Consider the following 25,194-nt stretch of genomic DNA (forward strand, 5'->3'; position numbering starts at 1 on the left):
AGAGTGGATGAATGTAAAATTCAAGAGCTTTGTCCTTTTCACTTCAACCAAGAGATCTGTGTTTGCAAATATTAACATAAATTCAAACATTCTACTGGAGTATTCTATTAAGTGTAATTTTTTTTCAACCACAGGATCTATAAAAAGCAAATCAGGGATAGTCCAGTTCACATAATCTAAAATTTATAAAAAAGGGACGATATCCACAGCAGTTTCAGAGCCAGCTTCTCTTATGAGCAGCAGAGAAACTGATTGACCAGGTCCATTCCAGAAGTTCGCCATGCCTGCAGCTTCTCTGATCTGGGAAGTTCCAGGGCCACTGGGCTGTGGTTCCTGCTGCTGCCCTGCAGACTGCTGACTCTCCCAGGATGCTCAGTCGCACTCAAAGCTTAGGGTAGTTTTCCAGTCTCCATAAGACTCCTGCCAAGTCCTCTGCACCTAGGTCTGCGCACTCTACTCCCTCCGGTGCAGACCTGGAACTCCTTTCCAAAATGGGCCGTTGCCACTTCTGTGTTTTCTTTCCTTTTTTTCTTTCTTTTCTTTTCTTTTCTTTTCTTTTCTTTCTCTTTTTTCTCTTTTTTTCTCCCTCAGTTCAAAATTTCTGGCCTCACTCACTCAGCTTCCTAACTTCCTCACAAGTTACTAGTCTAACCCCTCCCACACGACACACTTCCCCCTACACCCATCTAAAGTCTAATATTCTACCATCCCCTGTTTTTTTTTTTTTTTGCCAGTCAGAGACCGGTCCTGCCCACTTCGTCTCATGCTGCCTTTCACACAGCTCAGATGTCAGTCTTCCCTGGGTTAGGTCTGCACAGCTTTCTCACTTGCTTGCTGCCAGTTAGACCAGAAACGGATTTAATAGCATGCCGTAGCCCCACATGTGAACCCCATAGTGAGTTCCGAAGCCTGAGATGTAAGATAGGCAGCCCAAACCTTGCCATGACTACCAGCTTATGGTAGTCATAACCCAAACAGTAACAGCCTAAATTCAGATGCCAGAGTACCATTCCCTACACAAAAATGAGAAGCCTACACTAACTATTGTAATTTTTGACTCGGGGAGAGACATTTCAGGAGCTTAGGTTTTGAAAACAAACAGGTAGAAGACAATGGTCAGCCCATTACTTTTCAGCCTAGGGCTGAATTCATCACACGCTGTAATAATGCTTTCGCCACTAGATGGTGGTCTTGCCATTTTTACTAATTCAGAAACAAGTCTAACTCATGGCAATTTATGATGGAGACAGACACTTGGTGTCGCAGATGCAGAAAATAAGTAAGATATATAGTTTCAGTCTTAAAAAAGTCAGTTACCTCTTCCGGTCAGAAAAGCACTGGGGCAGCTAGGGCGCAGGGTCGGCTGACACTCGCCAGCTACCCACAACACCCGCCACAGGATCTTAAGACTTCTGGTGAGTGGAACACAGCTTCTGCTCCAATCCAATTGCGCGCGGGACCAGAGACTGCATTAGTTAGGGAAGCAGAAAACCGGCCTGAGTAGGACCACAGGCCTCTTCCGGCTGGACCAGCACCGGGGTACTGCCAGCTACCCACGACCCCCGCCACAGGATTTTGAGACTGCTGGTGAGTGTAACACAGCTTCTGCTCCAATCTTTAAACAGTGACAACAATAACAACTAACCCCTGAGATTACCAGATGGCGAAAGGTAAACGTAATAATCTTACTAACAGAAACCAAGACCACTCACCATCATCAGAACCCAGCACACCCACTTCGCCCAGTCCAGGGCACCCCAACACACCGGAAAAGCTAGACACGGATCTAAAAGCATATCTCATGATGATGGTAGAGGACATCAAGAAGAACTTTAATAACTCACTTAAAGAATTACAGGAGAACATGGCTAAAGAGTTACAAGTCCTTAAAGAAAAACAGGATAACACAATCAAACAGGTAGAAGTCCTTAAAGAAAAACAGGATAACACAATCAAACAGGTAGAAGTCCTTAAAGAAAAACAGGAAAACACATCCAAACAGATGATGGAAATGAACAAAACCATACTAGACCTAAAAAGGGAAGTAGACACAATAAAGAAAACCCAAAATGAGGCAACACTGGAGATAGAAACCCTAGGAAAGAAATCTGGAACCATAGATACGAGCATCAGCAACAGAATACAAGAGATGGAAGAGAGAATCTCAGGTGCAGAAGATTCCATAGAGAACATCGGCACAACAATCAAGGAAAATGTAAAATGCAAAAAGATCCTAACTCAAAACATCCAAGAAATACAGGACACAATGAGAAGACCAAACCTACGGATAATAGGAGTGGATGAGAATGAAGATTTTCAACTCAAAGGACCAGCAAACATCTTCAACAAAATTATAGAAGAAAACTTCCCAAATCTAAAGAAAGAGATGCCCATGAACATACAAGAAGCCTACAGAACTCCAAATAGACTGGACCAGAAAAGAAATACCTCCCGACACATAATAATCAGAACAACAAATGCTCTAAATAAAGATAGAATACTAAAAAGCAGTAAGAGAAAAAGGCCAAGTAACATATAAAGGCAAGCCTATCAGAATTACACCAGATTTTTCACCAGAGACTATGAAAGCCAGAAGATCCTAGACGGCTGTTATACAGACACTAAAAGAACACAAATTCCAGCCCAGGCTACTATACCCAGCCAAACTCTCAATTAACATAGATGGAGAAACCAAAGTATTCCACGACAAAACCAAATTCACACATTATCTCTCCACGAATCCAGCCCTTCAAAGGATAATAACAGAAAAAAACCAATACAAGGACAGGAACCACGCCCTAGAAACAACAAGAAGGTAATCCCTCAACAAACCTAAAAGAAGACAGCCACAAGAACAGAATGCCAACTTTAACAACAAAAATAACAGGAAACAACAATTACTTTTCCTTAATATCTCTTAATATCAATGGACTCAACTCCCCGATAAAAAGACATAGACTAACAAACTGGCTACACAAACAAGACCCAACATTTTGCTGCTTACAGGAAACTCATCTCAGAAAAAAGATAGACACTACCTCAGAATGAAAGGCTGGAAAACAATTTTCCAAGCAAATGGTATGAAGAAACAAGCTGGAGTAGCCATTCTAATATCTGATAAGATTGACTTCCAACCCAAAGTCATTAAAAAAGACAGGGAGGGACACTTCATACTCATCAAAGGTAAAATCCTCCAAGAGGAACTATCAATCCTGAATATCTATGCTCCAAATAGAAAGGCAGCCACATTCATTAAAGAAACTTTAGTAAATCTCAAAGCACACATTGCACCTCATACAATAATAGTGGGAGACTTCAACACACCACTTTCACCAATGGACAGATCATGGAAACAGAAACTAAACAGGGACACAGAGAAACTAAGAGAAATTATGAATCAAATGGATCTGGCAGATATCTACAGAACATTCTATCCTAAAACAAAAGGATATACCTTCTTCTCAGCACCTCATGGCACCTTCTCCAAAATTGACCACATAATTGGTCACAAAACAGGCCTCAACAGATACAAAAATATTGAAATTGTCCCATGCATCCTATCAGATCACCATGGACTAAAGCTGATCTTCAATAACAAAATAAATAATAGAAAGCCAACCTTCACGTGGAAACTGAACAACACTCTTCTCAATGATACCTTGGTCAAGGAAGGAATAAAGAAAGAAATTAAGGACTTTTTAGAGTTCAATGAAAATGAAGCCACAACATACCCAAACTTATGGGACACAATGAAAGCATTTCTAAGAGGAAAACTCATAGCTCTGAGTGCCTCCAAAAGGAAACTAGAGAGAGCACACATTAGCAGCTTGACAACACACCTAAAAGCACTAGAACAAAAGGAAGCAAATTCACCCAAGAGGAGTAGACGGCAGGAAATAATCAAACTCAGGGGTGAAATCAACCAAGTGGAAACAAGAAAAACTATTCAAAGAATCAACCAATCAAGGAGCTGGTTCTTTGAGAAAATCAACAAGATAGATAAACCCTTAGCCAGACTCACTAGAGGGCACAGGGAAAGCATCCTAATTAACAAAATCAGAAATGAAAAAGGAGACATAACAACAGATCCTGAAGACATCCAAAACACCATCAGATCCTTCTACCAAAGGCTATACTCAACAAAACTGGAGAACCTGGATGAAATGGAGAAGTTCCTAGACAGATACCAGGTACCAAAGTTGAATCAAGATCAGGTTAATGATCTAAACAGCCCTATATCCCCCAAAGAAATAGAAGCAGTCATTAATAGTCTCCCAACCAAAAAAAGCCCAGGACCAGATGGGTTTAGTGCAGAGTTCTATCAGACCTTCAAAGAAGATCTAATCCCAGTTCTTCACAAACTATTCCACAAAATAGAAACAGAAGGTACTCTACCCAACTCATTCTATGAAGCCACAATTACTCTGATACCTATACCACAAAAAGACCCAACAAAGATAGAAAACTTCAGACCAATATCCCTTATGATTATTGATGCAAAAATCCTCAATAAAGTTCTTGCTAACCGAATCCAAGAACACATCAAAACAATCATCCATCCTGACCAAGTAGGTTTCATCCCAGGGATGCAGGGATGGTTCAATATACGGAAATCCATCAACGTAATCCAGTATATAAACAAACTCAAAGACAAAAACCACATGGTCATCTCCTTAGATGCGGAAAAAGCATTTGACAAGATCCAACACCCATTCATGATAAAAGTCTTGGAAAGATCAGGAATTCAAGGCCCATACCTAAACATGATAAAAGCAATCTACAGCAAACCAGTAGCCAACATCAAAGTAAATGGTGAGAAGCTTGAAGCAATCCCTCTAAAATCAGGGACTAGACAAGGCTGTCCACTTTCTCCATACCTATTCAACATTGTACTTGAAGTCCTAGCCAGAGCAATTCGACAACAAAAGGAGATCAAAGGGATACAAATTGGAAAAGATGAAGTCAAAATATCACTTTTTGCAGATGATATGATAGTATATATAAGTGACCCTAAAAATTCCAGCAGAGAACTCCTAAGCCTGATAAACAGCTTCGGTGAAGTAGCTGGTTATAAAATTATCTCAAACAAATCAATGGCCTTTCTCTACACAGAGAATAAACAGGCTGAGAAAGAAATTAGGGAAACAACACCCTTCTCAATAGTCACAAATAATATAAAATATTTTGGGGTGACTCTAACTAAGGAAGTGAAAGATCTGTATGATAAAAACTTCAAGTCTCTGAAGAAAGAAATTATAGAAGATCTCAGAAGATGGAAAGATCTCCCATGCTCATGGATTGGCAGGATCAACATTGTAAAAATGGCTATCTTGCCAAAAGCAATCTACAGATTCAATGCAATCCCCATCAAAATTCCAACTCAATTCTTCAACGAATTAGAAAGTGCAATCTGCAAATTCATCTGGAATAACAAAAAACCTAGGATAGCAAAAACTCTTCTCAAGGATAAAAGAACCTCTGGTGGAATCACCATGCCGGACCTAAAGCTCTACTACAGAGCAATTGTGATAAAAACTGCATGGTACTGGTATAGTGACAGACAAATAGACCAATGGAATAGAATTGAAGACCCAGAAATGAACCCACACACCTACGGTCACTTGATCTTCGACAAGGGAGCTAAAAACATCCAGTGGAAGAAAGACAGCATTTTCAACAAATGGTGCTGGCACAACTGGTTGTTAACATGTAGAAGAATGCGAATTGATCCATTCCTATCTCCTTGTACTAAGGTCAAGTCTAAGTGGATCAAGGAACTTCACATAAAACCAGAGACACTGAAACTTATAGAGGAGAAAGTGGGGAAAATCCTTGAAGATATGGGCACAGGGGAAAAAATTCCTGAATAGAACAGTAATGGCTTGTGCTGTAAGATCGAGAATTGACAAGTGGGTCCTCATGAAACTACAAAGCTTCTGCAAGGCTAAAGACACCATCAATAAGACAAAAAAACCACCAACAGATTGGGAAAGGATCTTCACCTATCCTAAATCAGATAAGGGACTAATATCCAATATATATAAAGAACTCAACAAGGTGGACTCCAGAAAGTCAAATAACCCCATTAAAAAATGGGGCTCAGAACTGAACAAAGAATTCTCACCTGAGGAATACCGAATGGCAGAGAAACACCTGAAAAAATGTTCAATATCCTTAATCATCAGGGAAATGCAAATCAAAACAACCCTGAGATTCCACCTCACACCAGTCAGAATGGCTAAGATCAAAAATTCAGGTGACAGCAGATGCTGGCAAGGATGTGGAGAAAGAGGAACACTCCTCCATTATTGGTGGGATTGCAAGCTTGTACAACCACTCTGGAAATCAGTCTGGCGGTTCCTCAGAAAATTGGACATAATACTACCAGCAGATCCAGCAATACCTCTCCTGGGCATATATCCAGAAGATGTCCCAACCGGTAAAAAGGACACATGCTCCACTATGTTCATAGCAGCCCTATTTATAATAGCCAGAAGCTGGAAAGAACCCAGATGTCCCTCAACAGAGGAATGGATACAGAAATTATGGTACATTTACACAATGGAGTACTACTCAGCTATTAAAAAGAATGAATTTATGAAATTCCTAGCCAAATGGATGGACCTGGAGGGCATCATCTTGAGTGAAGTAACACAATCACAAAAAAACTCACACAATATGTACTCACTGATAAGTGGATATTAGCCCAAAACTTAGGATACCCAAGATATAAGATACAATTTGCTAAACGCATGAAACTCAAGAAGAATGAAGACTAAAGTGTGGACACTGTGCACCTTCTTAGAATTGGGAACAAAACACCCAGGGAAGGTGTTACAGAGACAAAGTTCGTAGCTGTGATGAAAGGATGGACCATTTAGAGACTGCCGTATCCAGGGATCCATCCCATAATCAGCTTCTAAACGCTGACACCATTGCATACACTAGCAAGCTTTTGCTGAAAGGATCCAAATATAGCTGTCTCTTGTGAGACGATGCCGGGGCCTAGCAAACACAGGAGTGGATGTTCACAGTCAGCTATTGGATGTATCACAGGGCTCCCAATGGAGAAGCTAGAGAAAGTACCCAAGGAGCTAAAGGGATCTGCAACCCTATTGTTGGAACAACATGATGTACTAACCAGAACCTCGGAGCTCTTGTCTCTAGCTGCATATGTATTGAAAGATGGCCTAGTCGGCCATCAATGGAAAGAAGCCCATTGGACTTGCAAACTTTATATGCCCCAATATAGGGGAATGCCAGGGCCAAAAGAATGGGAATGGGTGGGTAAGGAAGTGGGGGGCGCTATGGGGGACTTTTGGGATAGCATTGGAAATGTAATTGAGGAAAATATGTAATAAAAATATTAAAAATCAAAAAAAAAGTCAGTTACACCATTCCATGTCTAGCTCTGCGAAAACTAAGGTACAAGAGGTGGTTAGGAAATAAGAAGGGAAAGAGGAAAAAGGGCTAAGACATGCTCTAGGTTCAATAAATTACTGTAATCCGTAACCAACGGCAACTGAACTTATCTGCACTGGCCTCACACAAGACCTCAGTCAGTTTAGGAAATGTTGACAATGGATAGGTTTTAGGAAAAGACTCACTGCCTTTACTTGTTATCCTTTGCTGAGTCAATCAGAATCCAACACATAGCTCCAAAACTACAGCCTCCCAGGTAGCTCTTGTTACTCTCAGTTAGTCCCAAAGCAAAATAAATAGAGAATTTTTTCTTGAAATGTGGACCAGAATAGTAGAGAGTCAATAGGTGAGAGTGGACAGTATTACACACACACACACACACACACACACACACACACGCACACGCACACACTCAGTTGTATGTATGTGTTTATGTATGTGTGTGAAATAGCTAATAATATAAATTTATTATTATTTTTTTTATTCTTTAACTTTTTTTTTTTTTACAGTCCAGACTTCATCCCCCTCTGGGTCTGCTCCCTACTAGTCCCCATCCAATACCTCATCACCTCACCCCCTTTCTTCAAGAGGATGTTTCCAACCTCCACTCCACAAGGCTCCCCACTCCTTTTAGATGGATTGCTTCCAGCCTCTCACTATTTACTTTGATGTTGGCTGCTGGTTTACTGTAGATTGCTCTTATTATGTTTAGGTATGGGCCTCAAATTCCTGATCTTTCCAAGACTTTTATCATGAATGGGTGTTGGATTTTGTCAAATGCTTTCTCAGCATCTAATGAAATTATGATTTGGTTTTTCTCTTTGAGTTTGTTTATATAGTGGTTTGCGTTGATGGATTTCAGTATATTAAACCATCTTTGCATCCCGGGAATGAAACCTACTTCGTCAGGATGGATGATTGTTTTGATGTGTTCCTAGATTCAGTTAGTGAGAATTTTATTGAGTATTTTTGCATCGATATTCATGAGGGAAATTGTTTTGAAGTTCTCTATCTTTGTTGGATCTTTCTGTGGTTTAGGTATCAGAGTAACTGTGGCTTCATACAATGAGTTGTGTAGAGTACCTTCTGTTTCTATTTCATGAAATAGTTTGAGAAAAAGTGGAATTAGGTCTTCTTTGAAGGTCTGATAGAACTCTTCACTAAACCGATCTGGTCCTGGACATTTTTTGTTGGGAAAGTATTAATGACTGTTTATATTTCTTTAGGGGATATAGGACTGTTTAGGTCATTAATCTGATTCTGTTTTAACTGGTATCTGGTGTCTGTCTAGAAATTTGTCCATTTTATACTGATTTTCCCGTTTTGTTGACTATAGTCTTTTGTAGAAGGATCTGATGGTGTTTTGGATTTCTTTGAGATCTGTTGTTATGTGTCTTTTTTCATTTCTGATTTTGTTAATTAGGATGCTTTCCCTGTGCCCTCTAATGAGTCTGGCTAATGGTTTATCTATCTTGTTGATTTTCTTAAAGCATCAGCTCATGGTTTGGTTGATTCTTTTAATAGTTCCTTTTTTTTCTGCTTGGTTCAATTCGCCCCTGAGTTTGATTATTTCCTGCTGTCTCCTCTTGAGTGAATTTGCTTCCATTTGTTCTAGAGCTTTTAGGTGTGCTGTAAAGCTGCTAATGTATGCTCTCTCTAGTTTCTTTTTGGAGGTAATCAGAGCTATGAGTTTTTCTCTCAGGAATCCTTTCATTGTGTCCCATAAGTTTGGCTATGTTGTGGCTTAGTTTTCATTAAACTCTAAAAGTTCTTTAATTTCTTTCTTTAATTCTTCCTTGACCAAGGTATCATTGAGGAGAGTGTTGTTCAGTTTCCACATGAATGTTGACTTTGTATTATTTATGTTGTTATTGTTATCAGCCTTACTCCATGGTGATCTGATAGGATGCATGGGACAATTTCAATAATTTTGTATCTGTTAAGGCCTGTTTTGTGAACAATTACATGGTCAATTTTGGAGAAGGTACCATGAGGTTTTGAGAAGAAGGTATATCCTTTTGTTTTAGGATAAAATCTTCTGTAGATATCTATTAAATCCATTTGGTTCATAACTTCTGTTAGTTTCACTGTGTCTCTGCTTACTTTCTGTTTCCAGGATCTGTATACATTGATGAGAGTGGGGGCGTTGAAGTCTCCCACTCTTATTGTGTGAGATGCAATGTGTGCTTTGAGCTTTACTAACAATTCTTTAATGAATGTGACTGCCCTTGCATTTGGAACATAGTTATTCAGAATTGAGGGTTCATTTTGGAAGATTTTACCTTTGATGAATATGAAGTGCCCCTCCTTGTCTTTTTTGATAACTTTGCGTTGGAAGTTGATTTTATTCTATATTAGAATGGTTACTCCAGTTTGTTTCTTCATACCGTTTGCTTGGAAAATTGTTTTCCAGCCTTTCACTCTGAGGTAGTGTCTGTCTTTTTCCCTGAGATGGGTTTCTTATAAGCAGCAAAATGTTGGGTCCTGTTTGTATAGCAAGTCTGTTAGTCTATTTATTTTTATTGGGGAATTGAGTCCATTGATATACAGAGATATTAAGGAAAAGTAATTGTTGCTTCCTATTATTTTTGTTGTTAGAGTTATGATTCTGTTCTTGTGGTTGTCTTCTTTTAGGTTTGTTGAAGGATTACTTTCTTGCTTTTTCTAGGTTGTAGTTTCAGTCCGTATATAGATGTTTTCCCGTTATTATCCTTTGAAGGGCTGGATTCATGGAAAGATACTGTGTAAATTTGGTTTTGTCATGGAATACTTTGGTTTCTCCATCTATGGTAATTGAGAGTTTTCCTGGGCATAGTAGCCTGGGCTGGCATTTGTGTTCTTTTAGTGTCTGTATGATGTCTGTCCAGGATCTTTTGGCTTTCATAGTATCTGGTAAGAAGTCTAGTTTAATTTTAATAGGCCTGCCTTTATATGTTACTTGACCTTTTCCCCTTACTGCTTTTAATATTCTGTCTTTATTTAGTGCATTGTGGTTCTGATTATTATATGTCAGGAGGAATTTCTTTTCTGTTCCAGTCTATTTTGAATTCTGTAGGCTTCTTGTATGTTCATGGGCATCTCTTTCTAGGTATGAGAAATTTTCTTAGATAATTTTGTTGAAGATATTTACTGACCCTTTAAGTTGAAAATCTTCATTCTCAGCTACTCCTATAATCTGTAGGTTTGGTCTTCTCATTGTGTCCTGGATTTACTGAATATTTTGAGTTAAGATCTTTTTGTATTTTGCATTTTCTTTGATTGTTGTGTCCATGTTCTCTATGGAATCTTCTGTACCTGAGATTCTCTCTTCCATCTCTTGCATTCTGTTGCTGATGCTCGCATCTATGGTTCCTGATTTCTTTCCTAGGGTTTCTATCTCCAGAGTAGTCTCCCTTTGGGTTTTCTCTATTGTTTCTACTTCCCTTTTTAGATTCTGGATGATTTTCTTCAACTCCATCACCTGTTTGATAGTGTTTTCCTGTAACTCTCTAAGGGTTTCTTTTTGTGTTTCCTCTTTAAATGCCTCTAGCTGTTTACTTGTGTTTTCTTGTATTTCCTTCTTAAAGTCCTCCATCATCATCATGAGAAGTGACTTTAGATCCATGCCTTGCTTTTTTGGTGTGATGCTGTATCCAGGAATTGCTATGGTAGGAGAGTTTGTTTCTGATGATGCCAAGTAAGCTTTGTTTCTGTTGCTTCTGTTCTTATGCTTGCCTCCTGCCTTCTGATTATCTCAAGTGCTTGCTGCCCTCAATATATCTGATTGGAGTCTGTCCTTCCTATAACCCCAGTTGATTCAGGACTCCTCAGAGTCCTGCTTTCTCTGTGATCCTTTGATTGTGGGCTCCTGTGAACCTCAAATTCTGGGTGTGTCAGAGTTTTTGGCAGTCAACCTTCCTCTGAGACCCTGAAATACTGGTTTGACCCAGCTCCTGTTATCCTGGGATCCCATTGTCCTAAAATCCTGGGCCTGTTATAGTGCCTGGAAGTGGTGTCTCTTTTGAGGATCATGGAGCTGTCTGGTATGTTTAAAACCAAGGTAAACCAGAGCTGATCAAAGGAACCCAAGCCTCTGGTTAGGAAGAGCTCTGGTGTCCTTGTTCCTGCTGTCACAGGCCCGTCACAATTGGATTGGAACAGATGTTGTGTTCCACTCAACAGTGATCCTAAGATTGCTTGGAGAGTCCTCTGGGGACTGTGGTGGGTTTCTGCTGATTCTGTGCCCAAGGTGACCTGATGCTTATGCCAACAGGAAGGGACTTGTGTCCCAGGTCAGGCTGGTTTTCTGCTTCCTTTCTGCTGTCTCAGGTCCCATGTGATTGGTTTGGAATAGATGTTGTGTTCCACTCACCAGTGATCCTAAGATTTCATGGAAAGTCCTCTAGGGACTGTGGGGGGTGTCTGCCAACTCTGCACCCTAGGTGACCTGGTGCTGGCCCCTCAGGGCTTTACTACTGTTTTTTCTCCAATATCTTATCATGTTCCCCCCTTACCTTCCCTATTACCTCTCTTACCCAGTTTCTCCCCTCTTTCTGTACTCCCCCCCGGCTGCTTTCTTCTCCCTCCCAAATGGGATTGAGGCATCCTCACTTGGGTCCTTCAGCTTTTTAACCTTCTTGAGTCCTGTGTGTCATGTCTTAGGTATTATGTATATGTAAATGCATATGTATATGTACATGTTCTTTTGGGTCTGAGTTTCCCCACTCAGGATGATATTTTGTAGGTCCACAATTTGCCTGAAAAATGCATGGTGTCCTTGTTCTTAATAGCCTAGTACAGAAAGATTTTGCTGAAGGGACCCTGTTATAGCTATGCCAGTGCCTGGCAAATACAGAAGTGGATGCTCTCAGTCATCTATAAGATGGAACACAGGGCCCCCAATGTAGGAGCTAGAGAAATTACCCAAGGAGCTAAAAGGAACTGCAACCCTATAGTGGAACTACAATATGATCTAACCAGTACCCCCAGAGCTCGTATCTCTAGCTGCATATGTAGCAGAAGATGGCCTAGTCGGCCATCACTGGGAAGAGAGGCCCCTTGGTCTTGCAAATTTTATCTGCCCCAGTACAGGGGAATGACAGGGCCAAGAAGTGGGAGTGGGTGGGTAGGGGAGCAGGGTGGGGGGAGGGTATAGGGAATTTTCAGGATAGCATTTGAAATGTAAATGAAGAAAATATCTAATAATAATATAAAAGATACAAAGTCAGTCAGTGCATCTCTTTTTCTATACTATGCACAAGAACGGACAGTCAGAGCTCAGTGACTCTGCTGTGATGGTGGCATGATGTTGACTTTACTCTCAATAAACAACTCACCAGTTAAAAAAAATACTTGAGTAGTATTCCACTGTGTAAATGAGCCACGTTTTCTGTACCCATTCTTCTGTTGTGGGACATCTGGGTTGTTTCCAGCTTCTGGCTATCACAAGTAGGGTGTCTATGAACATAGTAGAACATGTGCCCCTGTGGCATAGTGGGACATATTTTGGGTATATGCTCAAGAGTGTTATAGCTGCGTCTTCAGGTAGATCTATTTCCAATTTTCTGAGGAAACGCCAGAGTGATTTCCAGAGTGGTTGTACCAGTTTGCAATCCCACCACCACCAGAAGTGTTCCTCCTTCTCTACATCTTCACCAGCATCTGCTGTCACCTGAGTTTTTGATCTTAGCCTTTTAATCCTTCATGGTAACCAAGAACTCTGTAATTGCTCTTAAGACACTCTTAAGGAAAGGCAAAACTATGGCTGATCCTGAAAACCTCACTACCCCATTGCTGGTGAAATCATGAATCTTGAGTGAGAATTTAAAACCAATTACTAAACCTGCAAAATCCCTTAGAAAAATAAAAACACCATTTGTTTTTAATATTTTCTTTATTTACATTTCAAATGTTTTCCCCTTTTCAGGTTTCCCCCTTGGAAACCCCCTACTTCCCACCCACCACCCACTCCAGTCAGGGAATTCCCCTACACTGGGACATCAAACCCCCTCAGGTCTAAAGGCCACTCCTCCCACTGTGTTCCAACAAGGCCACCGTCTGCCACATATTCAGCCAGAGCCATGGGTCCCTCCATATGTACTCTTTGGTGGGTGGTCCAGTCCCTGGGATCTCTGAAGGTTCTGGCTTGTTGACACTATTGCTCTCTTCATGGGGCTGGAAAACCTGTCCACTGGTTCCTTCAGTCCCTTCTCCAACTCCTCCATCAGGGACATCTGCACTCAGTCCAATGATTGGCAGTGAGCATCCACCTCTGTATTTGTCAGGCTCTGGAATATCCTCTCAGGAGACAGCTATATCAGGCTTTCTCCAGAATGTACTTTCCTGCACCTGCAATAGCATTTGGGTTTGGCAACTCTATATGGAATGGGTCCCTAGGTGGGGCAGTCTATAGATGGCCTTTCCTCAATCTTGGCTCCACAATTTGTCTCCATATTTCCTTCTGTGAATATTTAGTTCCTCCTTCTAAGAAGTACTGAAACATCCACACTTTGATTTTCCTTCTTTTTGAGCTTCATATAGTCTGTGAATTGTATCTTGGGTATTCCGAACTTTTGGGTTTACCACTGAATGCATAACATGTGTGTTCCTTTGTGACTGGATTACCTCACACAAGATGATATTTTCAAGTTCAATCCATTTTCCTAAGAATTTCATGAAGTCATTGTTTTTAATAGCTGGGTAGTATTCCATTGTGTAAATGTACCACATTTTTTGTATCCATTCCTCTGTTGAGGGACATCTGGGTTGTTTCTTGCTTCTAGCTATTATAAACATGGCTGCTATGGACACAGTGGAGCATGTGTCCTTCATATATGCACAGGATTGGTATAGCTGGGTCCTCAGGTAGTACTATGTCCAATTTTCTAAGGACCCACCAAACTGATTTTCAGAATGGTTGTACTACCTTGCAATCCCACCAACAATGGAAGAGTGTTCCTCTTTCTCCACATTCTTGCCAGCATCTGCTGTCACTTGAGTTTTTCCTTTTTTTCTCTCTTTTTTTTAGAATTAATTTTCTTTTAATTAGGTATTTTCCTCATTTACATTTCCAATGCTATCCAAAAAGTCCCCAATACACTCCCCACCCACTCCCCTACCCACCCACTCTCACTTTTTGGCCCTGGTGTTCCCCTGTCCTGGGGCATATAAAGTTTGCAAGTCTAATGGGCCTCTCTTTCCAGTGATGGCCGACTAGGCCATCTTTTGATACATATGCAGCTAGAGTCAAGAGCTCCGTGGTACTGGTTAGTTCATAATGTTGTTCCACCTATAGGGTTGCAGATTCGCTTAGCTCCTTGGTTACTTTCTCTAGCTCCTCCATTGGGGGCCCTGTGATCCATCCAATAGCTGACTGTGAGCATCCACTTCTGTGTTTGCTAGGCCCCGGCATTGTCTCACAAGAGAGAGTTATATCTGGGTCCTTTCAGCAAAATCTTGCTAGTGTATGCAATGGTGTCAGCATTTGGAAGCTGATTATGGGATGGATCCCTGGATATGGCAGTCTTTAGATGGTCCATCCTTTCGTCACAGCTCCAAACTTTATCTCTGTAACTCTTTCCATGGGTGTTTTGTTCCCAATTCTAAGAAGGGACACAGTGTCCACACTTTAGTCTTCATTCTTCTTGAGTTTCATACGTTTAACAAATTGTATCTTATATCTTGGGTATCCTAAGTTTTTGGGCTAATATCCACTTATCAGTGAGTACATATTGTGTGAGTTCCTTTGTGATTGTGTTACCTCACTCAGGATGATGCCCTCCAGGTCCATCCATTTACCTAGGAATTTCATAAATTCATTCTTTTTAATAGCTGAGTAGTACTCCATTGTGTAAATGTACCACATTTTCTGTATCCATTCCTCTGTTGAGGGGCATCTGGCTTCTTTCCAGCTTCCGGCTATTATAAGTAAGGCTGCTATGAACATAGTGGAGCATGTGTCCTTCTTACCGGTTGGAACATCTTCTGGATATATGCCCAGGAGAGGTATTGGTGGATCTGCTGGTAGTATTATGTCCAATTTTCTGAGGAACCTCCAAACTGATTTCCAGAGTGGTTGTACAAGCTTGCAATCCCACCAACAGTGAAGGAGTGTTCCTCTTTCTCCACATCCTGGCCAGCATCTGCTGTCACCTGAATTTTTGATCTTAGCCATTCTGACTGGTGTGAGGTGGAATCTCAGGGTTGTTTTGAGTTGCATTTCCCTGATGATTAAGGATGTTGAACATTTTTTCAGGTGCTTCTCTGCCATTCGGTATTCCTCAGGTGAGAATTCTTTGTTCAGTTCTGAGCCCCATTTTTTAATGGGGTTATTTGATTTTCTGGAGTCCACCTTCTTGAGTTCTTTATATATTGTGAGGAGCCACCCTTGCAATTGCCATTACAAGATGGTGCTGACATCCGGTGTTCTAACTGGTAAACAAGTAGTCTGTGCATGTGCTGGGGTATTTTTCCATTCCTTGTGCCCTGCCTGTCCCGTGGCATCATCTGGGCTGATGGTGAGCAGCCAATCAGGGCGATGCACATCTCCAACTGCTCTTCATGAGCTATTTAAGGACCCGGTTTCCTGTGCTCTGGGTCTCCTCCTCAGAAGCTGATCATCTATCTCTCGAGATGCATTAAAGCTTTACTGCAGAAGGATCCGAGTGTCCTGTGTGTGTCCTTGCTGGCGAGACTGTATCACAGGACAACATATGTTGGATATTAGTCCCCTATCTGATTTAGGATAGGTAAAGATCCTTTCCCAATCTGTTGGTGGTCTTTTTGTCTTATTGACTGTTGGGGGCCGGCCAGCAGCCCGCAACGTGAACGGTTCAACGGAGCCAAGTCTCTGATCAAAGCTCAATTTTACTAGTACCGACATGACATTCAGTTATAAAGGAAGGGGGAGGGGACCCGATTCCCACCAAATAACTCGGGGTCCAGTAGCAGGGTGAACATGTGTGTGGCTCCAAGCAGCAAAGTGACAGGGTCCAGCAGTGGGCGTGGCAGAACGAATGAGCAGGAAACTCCACCCCTGAGCAAGCAGGTTCCAGGCTGGGGGAAGGGAGACTACAATTGATGGTAGAGAGGCGAGTTTTTCTTTAATTAGATATTTTCTTTATTTACATTTCAAATGTTATCCCCTTTCCTAGTTTCCCCTCTAGAAGCTTTGAAGGCCTGGTTGGTTGATATTGTTGTTCTTCCTATGAGTTTGAAAACCCCTTCAGCTCCTACAATCCTTGCCCTAATTTCCCCATTTGGGTCCCCACACTCAGTTCAATGTTGAAGGTATTTTCTGGCCCTTTGAACTGGGAAAATTCATTTCCTTCTATTCCTATTATTATTTGGTTTGGTCTTTTCATTGTGTCCTAAATTTCCTGGATATTTTGGGTTAGTTGCTTATTACCCTTTGCATTTTCTTTGACTGATGTGTCAACATCTTCTATGGTATCTTTAATGCCTGAAATTCTCCCTTCCAACTCTTGTATTCTGTTGGTGATGTTGCATCTGTAGGTTGTGTTCTCTTTCCTGTGTTTTCCATCTCCAGGCTTATCTCTATTTGTGATTTCTTTATTATTTATAGTTCCATTTTTAGGTCTTGAACCACTTTGTTCAATTCATTCACCTGCTGATTGCATTTTCTTTTATTTCTTTAAGGGATTAACTTTTTGTTTCCTCTTTAAAGGATTCTATGTGTTTTCCTGTATTTCCTTAAGGGAATTATGTATATCCTTCCTTGATCATCAATCACAGATTCAAATCTGTGCAATCCCTATGAAAATTTCAACACTTTTTTTTCAAACCTTGAAATACCAATTCTCAACCTTATGTAGAAAAACAAAACCAAAACAAACAAACAATGAACCAAAAAAACCCCCGGGTAGCCAAAACAATCCTGACCAATAATAGAAGTCAAGCTGTACTACAGAGCAATAGTGTTAAAAACTGCCTGGCACAGGTATGGAAACAGACACACTGATCAATGGAATTGAATTGAAGACCCAAAATTAAACCAACACACCTATTTTTTTTTAAATTAAAGATAAAGAAGTCAAAAACATATAATGAAAAAATGAAAGCATATTTAACAAATGGTGCTGGACTAACTGGATGTTTACCTAAGAATGAAAATAGATCCTTACTTATCATCTTTTATGAAACTCAAATCAAAGTGGAGCAAGGACCTCAACTTAAACCCTGATGTGTTGAATCTTGTAGAAGAGAAAGTAGGAAATACCTTTGAATGCATTGGTACAGTAGACAATTTTCTGAACAGAACACCAATGGCTCAGGCTGTAAGACCACCAATTGATAAATGGGACCTCATGAAATTGCAAAGCTTCTGTAAAGCAGAGGACACCATCAATAGGACAAATTCATAGACTATAGATTGGGAAAGGATCTTCACCAATCCTATATCTGACAGAGGGCTAATATCCAAAAATTGACAAAGAACTCAAGAAGTTAGACACCAACAACCCAAATAACCCAATTAAAATTTGGATACAATCTAGACAAATAATTCTCAACAGAGGAATCTCAAATGGCTGAGAAGCACTTAAAGAAATGTTAAGCAGCCCAAAACTTAGTCTGGGGCACAGCTGGTGCTCCAGAACCCCTCCTACATCCAGAGACATCTTGACTCCCAGAAGCTGTCTAACAATCAGGCTCATAGGTGAGACACCCCTGCCCCAACATCTGGCCTAACAGGGACCCCAGGGACTCAGTGGAGGCAGGCTCTATCTGCCCTGTCCTTCCAGAGAAACATCTTCCTTCCAGCCCACAAGTAGGCCTAAGGCAGAGCCGGTGCTCAAGACCCCTTCCCATAACTAGAGACAGCTTGACCCCCAGGATGTTCATCAAAATCATGCTTGTAGAAACAGCCTGACTCAATGAGGTCCATCACACCCAGGCTCACAGGAGAGACAGAATCCAATCAGATACAGCAAGGCCAGTTAACACCTAAGACAGGAGTATATTGTCTTCTGAGATGCTCCACTCAGCAACTGACTCAGACAGGTACAAATACTCACAGCCAGACAGTGGATGGAACTTGGGGACTCTTATGGAAGAATAAGAGGAAGGATTGCAGGCCCAGGAGGTGATAGGAACTCCACAGGGAGACAGACAGAGTCAACTAACCTGGACACTTTGGGCTCTCAGATTCTGAACCACACACTAGGAACATACATGGGCTGGACCTGGGTCTCCCCTCACATATATAGCAAATGTGCAGCTTGACTTTCATATGGGTCTTGAACAACTGGAATGGAGGCGATCGCAAAATTTATTTCCTGTATGTGAGATATGTTCTTCGAGCTGGGCTGCCTTGTCTGGCCTCAGTGGGAAAGGAAGTACCTTGCAGAGACTTGAAGTTCCGAGATAAGGGGATACCCACGAGGCCCACCCACTCATAAGGGGAGAGGGAATGGGGGAAGTAATCTAATTGGGTGTGATGGGGAAGGGGCAGTGAGTGTAATGTAAAGTGAATATGTAAAAAAATTAAAAAGATTATAAATTATGTTTAATGCTACTTTAGAACAATGCAATAAAATGTATGTTTCATTTTATAAAATTTGGAGAATTAAGATATGTACAATTGTTGATATACCATGCAAATGATACATGTTCAGAATTCCAAATGGCTTTTGCCTTGAATTCTGATAAAGATGATTCTGAGAGTTCTCATTTATTAGAGGTAATGACTGTTCTGAAGCTGATGATGCTTCAGTATACGAATTCATTAGAACACAATGATTTTTTAAATATATTATTGCATAAAACCTATTACAGATATAGCTTAAAATCCTACAGGATAAACAGTTGTATAGAGATTCAATTGTACTTTAAAGGGAATACTTATCAAACGTATAGGGATAATAAATACTCCCTGGGCTGGGGCGGACTGCATGCAGGATGGAGGCAACTTTGGAGCAGCATTTGGAGGACACAATGAAGAATCCATCCATTGTTGCAGTCCTATGCACAGATTCACAAGGACTTAATCTGGGCTGCTGTGGTACCCTGTCTGATGAGCATGCTGGAGTGATATCTGTTCTAGCACAGCAGGCAGCTAAGCTAAACTCTGATCCCACCAACATACATGTGGTATGTTTAGAATAAGAAAATAGGAACATTATGATCCAGAAACACGATGGCATCACAGTGGCTGTGCACAAAATGGCCTCTTGACATCTGATGCCAGCTCTCCAGTGGCCTCTTACCTGATTCAGTCATGTCTGTTTCAGTTAACTTATAAAACTATTAACGTTTCAGAAATCAGGCCATTTACTTAATGTTCAAAGTGGACTTTCATATTCATATGACAGCCAGTTACCAAAGACGTCAGTTAGGGAGGAGCATGGTGTCCTTGTTTGGGCTTTTGTCACTCTGCTCTTTCATGACAGTCACTATAGTCCACAATCACAGCCTATCATGGCCTAGAACTATGTAGCCCAGGCTGACTTCAAATTTATGGTCTTCCTGCTTCATACTTCTACTTCCTGGAATTATAGTGTTTGTCACTTTGTATATAGAACTTTGTTGTGATCAATAAACCTGTTCTGAGGGAAAAAAGACTCCCACAGATAGATTACATGCTTTATAAGCTTTAAATTTATTAATGTTAATGAACAACAACAAAAGAGTTGCTGAGAGACATTAGATTATGAAAACAGCTAATGAATTAAACCAGTCTTAAGTTCAGAAATTTCTTGACTTCGAAATGGAAGGAAAGAAATATTACATTGGGGGATCAGCTTTGTATTTGTTTCAACAGGAGATTAAATGCTGTGGATTCCTTCCAAATTGATAAAAATTAGATTTGACAGGAAGATAAACGAAGAAGTCCAAGCATAACAGGTAACACATATTGCTGATCCTTCTACATGGGAACAGCTTGGTCAAGACATAAAATGTCTCTAGCCAAGACTTCAGCTATGCATAGTCAATAAATATTGTTGGCTTCAAAATCCCCAGGGTGTGTCATGCCATTCTTGCACATGGCACGGCAAAAATTTATATTAGACTTTGGTTATGTAATCCAAACTAATTTGTAGAGAAAGACAGATGTCTTACCTGCTCAAAAAGAGTGCAGAAAATCATCTTTAACTGAATTGTCCACATTGCAATTCCATGGATATGTTAATGCAGAAATGTATATTACCTGTGATAGTTTAAATGTTTCTCTAGCTTCTCCATTTGGGGTCCTGTGTTCCATCTTATAGATGACTGTGAGAATCCACTTCTGTATTTGCCAGGCACTGGCATAGCCTCATACGAGACAGCCATAACAGGGTCCCTTCAGCAAAATCTGGCTGGCATATGCAATAGTGTCTGGGTTTGGTGGCTGATTATGGGATGAATCCCCAGGTGGGGTAGTCTCTGGATAGTCCTTCCTTTCATCTTAGATCCAAATGTTGTTTCTGTAACTCCTTTCATAGGTGTTTTGTTTCCTTTTCTAAGGAGGAATGAAGTATCCACCCTTTGGTTTTCCCTCTTCTTGATTTTCTTGTGTTTTGTAAATTGTATCTTGGGTGTTCTGTTTCTGGGCTAATATCACCACCAGCAGTGGAGGAGTGTTCCTCTTTCTCCACATCGTCACCAGCATCTCCTGCCATCTGAATTTTTGATCTTAGCCATTCTGACTGGTGTGAGGTAGAATCTCAAGTTTGTTTTGATTTCCATTTCCCTGATGATTAAGGATGTTGAACATATTTTCAGGTGCTTCTCAGCCATTCGGTATTCCTCAGGTGAGAATTCTTTGTTTAGCTCTGAGCCCCATTTTTTAATGGGGTTATTTGAATTTCTGGAGTCCAGCTTCTTGAGCTCTTTGTATATTGCATATTAGTTCCCTATCAGATTTAGTATTGGTAAAAATCCTTTCCCAAGCCGGGCGTGGTGGCGCACGCCTTTAATCCCAGCACTCGGGAGGCAGAGGCAGGCGGATTTCTGAGTTCGAGGCCAGCCTGGTCTACAAAGTGAGTGCCAGGACAGCCAGGGCTACACAGAGAAACCCTGTCTCGAAAAACCAAAAAAAAAAAAAAAAAAAAAAAAAAAAATCCTTTCCCAATCTGTTGGTGGCCTTTGCCTCACAGAAGCTTTGCAATTTTATGAGGTCCCATTTGTGTATTCTCGATCTTACAGCACAAGCCATTTCTGTTCTATTCAGGAATTTTTCTCCTGTGCCCATATCTTTGAGGCTTTTCTCCACTTTCTCCTCTATTAATTTCAGTGCCTCTCGTCTTATGTGGAGGTCTTTGATCCACTTAGACTTGAGCTTTGTACAAGAAGATAAGAATGGATCAATTCTCATTCTTCTACATGACAACCGCCAGTTGTGCCAGCACCATTTGTTAAAAATGCTGTCTTTTTTCCACTGAATGGTTTTAGCTCCCTTGTCAAAGATCAAGTGACCATAGGTGTGTGGGTTGATTTCTGGGTCTTCAATTCTATTCCATTGATCTACCTGTCTGTCACTGTACCAGTACCATGCAGTTTTTATCACAGTTGCTCTGTAGTACAGCTTAATGTCAGGCATGGTGATTCCACCAGAGGTTCTTTTATTGTTGAGAATAGTTTTTGCTATCCTAGGCTTTTTATTTTTCCAGACAAATTTGCAAATTGCCCTTTCTATCTCAGTGAAGAATTGAGTTGGAATTTTGACGGAGATTGCATTGAATCTGTAGATTGCTTTCGGTGGGATAGCCATTTTTACTATATTAATCCTGCCAATCCATGAGCATGGGAGATCTTTCCATCTTCTGAGATCTTCTTCAATTTTTTTCTTCCAAGACTTGAAGCTCTTATCACACAGATCTTTCACTTCCTTAGTTAGAGTCACAACAAGGCATTTTATATTATTTGTGACTATTGTGAAGGATGTTGTTTCCCTAATTTCTTTCTCAGCCTGTTTATACTTTCTGTAGAGAAAGGCCATTGATTTTTTTTTTAAGTTAATCTTATATCCACTGGAGAAGTTTATCAGGTTTAGAAGTTCTCTGGTGGAATTTTGGGGGTTATATATATATATATACTATATATATACTATACTATATATATATATATATATATACTATACTATATATATATACTATACTATATATATATACTATACTATATATACTATAATATATGTTATACTATATATAACATATATTTATATATTTGCAGATGATATGATAATATATATATTATCATATCATGCAAATAGTGATATTTTGACTTTCCTTTCCAATTTGAACACATGCTCCACTGTGTTCATAGAAGCCTTATTTATAATAGCCAGAAGCTGGAAAGAACCCAGATGTCCCTCAACAGAAGAATGGATACAGAAAATGTGGTACATTTACACAATGGAGTACAGCTCAGCTATTAAAAACAATGGATTTATAAAGTTCTTGGACAATTGGATGTATCTGGAGGATATCATCCTTAGTGATGTAACCCAATCACAAAAGGATTCATTAGATATGCACTCACTCCAGGGAAATGGAAATCAAAACAACCTTGAGATTCTACCTCACACCAGTCAGAATGGCTAAGATCAAAAATTCAGATGGCAGGAGATGCTGGTGACGATGTGGAGAAAGAGGAACACTCCTCCACTGCTGGTGGGATTGCAAGCTTGTACAACCACTCTGGAAGTCAGTGTGGAGGTTCCTCAGAAAATTAGACATAATACTATCAGAAGATCCAGCAATACCTCTCCTGAGTTCAAGAAGAAGAAGAAGAACCCAGAAGAAGTTCCAACTGGTAATAAGAATACAGCTACCTTTCTTAAGAATTACCAATATCCCAGTTTTAAGGGGTAGGGGCCAAAGAGGAAAACTACATCTCATATCAGCAGGAAGCAATTTTAAGAAAATGATGTGCCATTCCCAAAAAGGTAAGGTTGATAGTTATTGAGCATTGAATGGATGACAAATGTTTGTTGCTGTTTAAGGGAAGTAGTTACAAGTTTAATGGTCTTGGATCTGGGAAGAAGCAAAGAATAGAAAATTAGACTCAGAAAATATTCTCTTTCTTTTTCTTTCTTCTGTCCTTCTTTCTCTCATAGTGTTATGGGAGGAGGGGGTGAGAAGAGATGAAAAGAAAAATGGGGGAATATAGGAATAATAAGAATAAAGGGTACATATTTGCATCTACTCTTAACTTATAGTTCTTCTACTAGCCAAAAAATCTTACATTGGTATAAATCTTTGTATGTTGATATAAAATTAAGGTTATATTTGGTTACAAAATATTATGTATAAACTCCTTTTAAGGCATTGTACTTATGTAATTCTTGAAAATGCAATGTTAAGTGAAATGCCCAACACTTTGGAGATGGAATCTAAAGAGACTACCAGTAGATAGATAGTACCCCAGTGGAAGGATAGGTTCACAGACATACCTTAAACATTTTTGACCCAGAATTGTTCCTGTCTTTAAAAAAATGCAGACAAAAATGGAGCAGAGACTGAAGGAACGGGAATCCAGTGACCTGCCCAACTTCGAATCTATAACATGCACAGGCATCAAACCCTGACACTATTATTGATGCCATGTTATGCTTGCAGACATGAGCAGACAGCACATCTGTCTTCTGAGAGTCTCTAGGAGAAGCTGACTGAGACACATGCAGCTACTTAATAGGCATCCATTGGAGTGGGGTCAGTGACACCTATGGAGGAGTTAGGGGAAGGATCAAAGGACCTGAAGCAGATGGCAATCTCAAAGGAAGAGCAACAGTATCAGCTAATTTGGACTCCTGAGATCCCCCAAAGTCTAATCCACCAATCAAAGAGCATAAACGGGCTGGTCTGTGGCTCCTGGGACATATGTAGCAGAGTACTGCCTTGTCTGGCTTCAGTGGAAGATGATATGCCTAATACTGTAGAGACTTGATACCCTAGGGAAGGGGGGGTTCTGTGAGAATGAGGGGGGTGGATAGATGGGTGGGAAAGTACCCTGTCAAAGATAAAGGAGAGGGGAATGGGGTGAAGAACTCTGGGAGAAGGGGAGTGGGTACCAATAAGGGGCAACATTTGGAATATAAAGAAATAAACTAATATAATAAAAAAGCTAAAAAGAAAACCCCAAATTGCAATGTTACATTCTAGCCCTTTCACAGCTGCTATTACAAATTGTTTAGCATAATAAAGGAATTAAAGTTAGCAGTCAGACAATCAATCTCATGATCATGTTAGATATTAGTCTAGTTTATAATAGAAATACGTTTCCAAGATAGTAAACATGTTACCAGATAGTAAATAGCTAAAAATAAATAATGCAGATATACTATAGTTAGATATATGGTCTTCAAAAGTCTCAGAGACCTACAAAATATGACATTCAAAGATATCTTGTTGATAAGAGGCCTTTTTTAAAACAATGAGACAGGTCTGCTCCTGACAGCATCCTATTCCACTTTTATAAAGATGTTGAGCATCAAAGATCTTCTATATCCAATTTGCTTCATATGTGTCAAGCTAGACACTGTGTAAGATACTACTCTTTCTTCAACTGCTGACAGTTTGCTGTCCAAACTGGTGAAACAAGACATAGGGAGGTTGACTGCCAAACTTTGCCAAGACAGAATAAGCAGTCCTTCATATTTCTTGCTTTACAAGCTGTCAGATATACTGGGCCAAAAGGCTGAAGATGGATGTTTCAATGCTATAGAGGAGTTTTGGGGGCCTGTCCAAGCAGTCAAATTTTATTATCATTTCTATTGCTTTGGACTTCCTACTTACTTAGGTAATATTTGTGCCTTCTCAAGTCTCTGATGCCACTAAAGACTAGATAGAGTCT

General features: G+C 40.2%; 1 pseudogene; it reads left to right on the plus strand.

Moving 5' to 3' along the window:
* Nucleotides 1-19,296: 19,296 nt before the first annotated feature.
* LOC110312212 (ragulator complex protein LAMTOR5 pseudogene) lies at nucleotides 19,297-19,620 on the plus strand (annotated as a pseudogene).
* The last annotated feature ends 5,574 nt before the right edge of the window (nucleotides 19,621-25,194 follow it).

This window comes from Mus caroli, unplaced genomic scaffold (genome assembly GCF_978045245.1).
Source record: "Mus caroli unplaced genomic scaffold, Mus_caroli_1 scaffold_18, whole genome shotgun sequence".
Taxonomy (NCBI): Eukaryota; Metazoa; Chordata; class Mammalia; order Rodentia; family Muridae; genus Mus; species Mus caroli.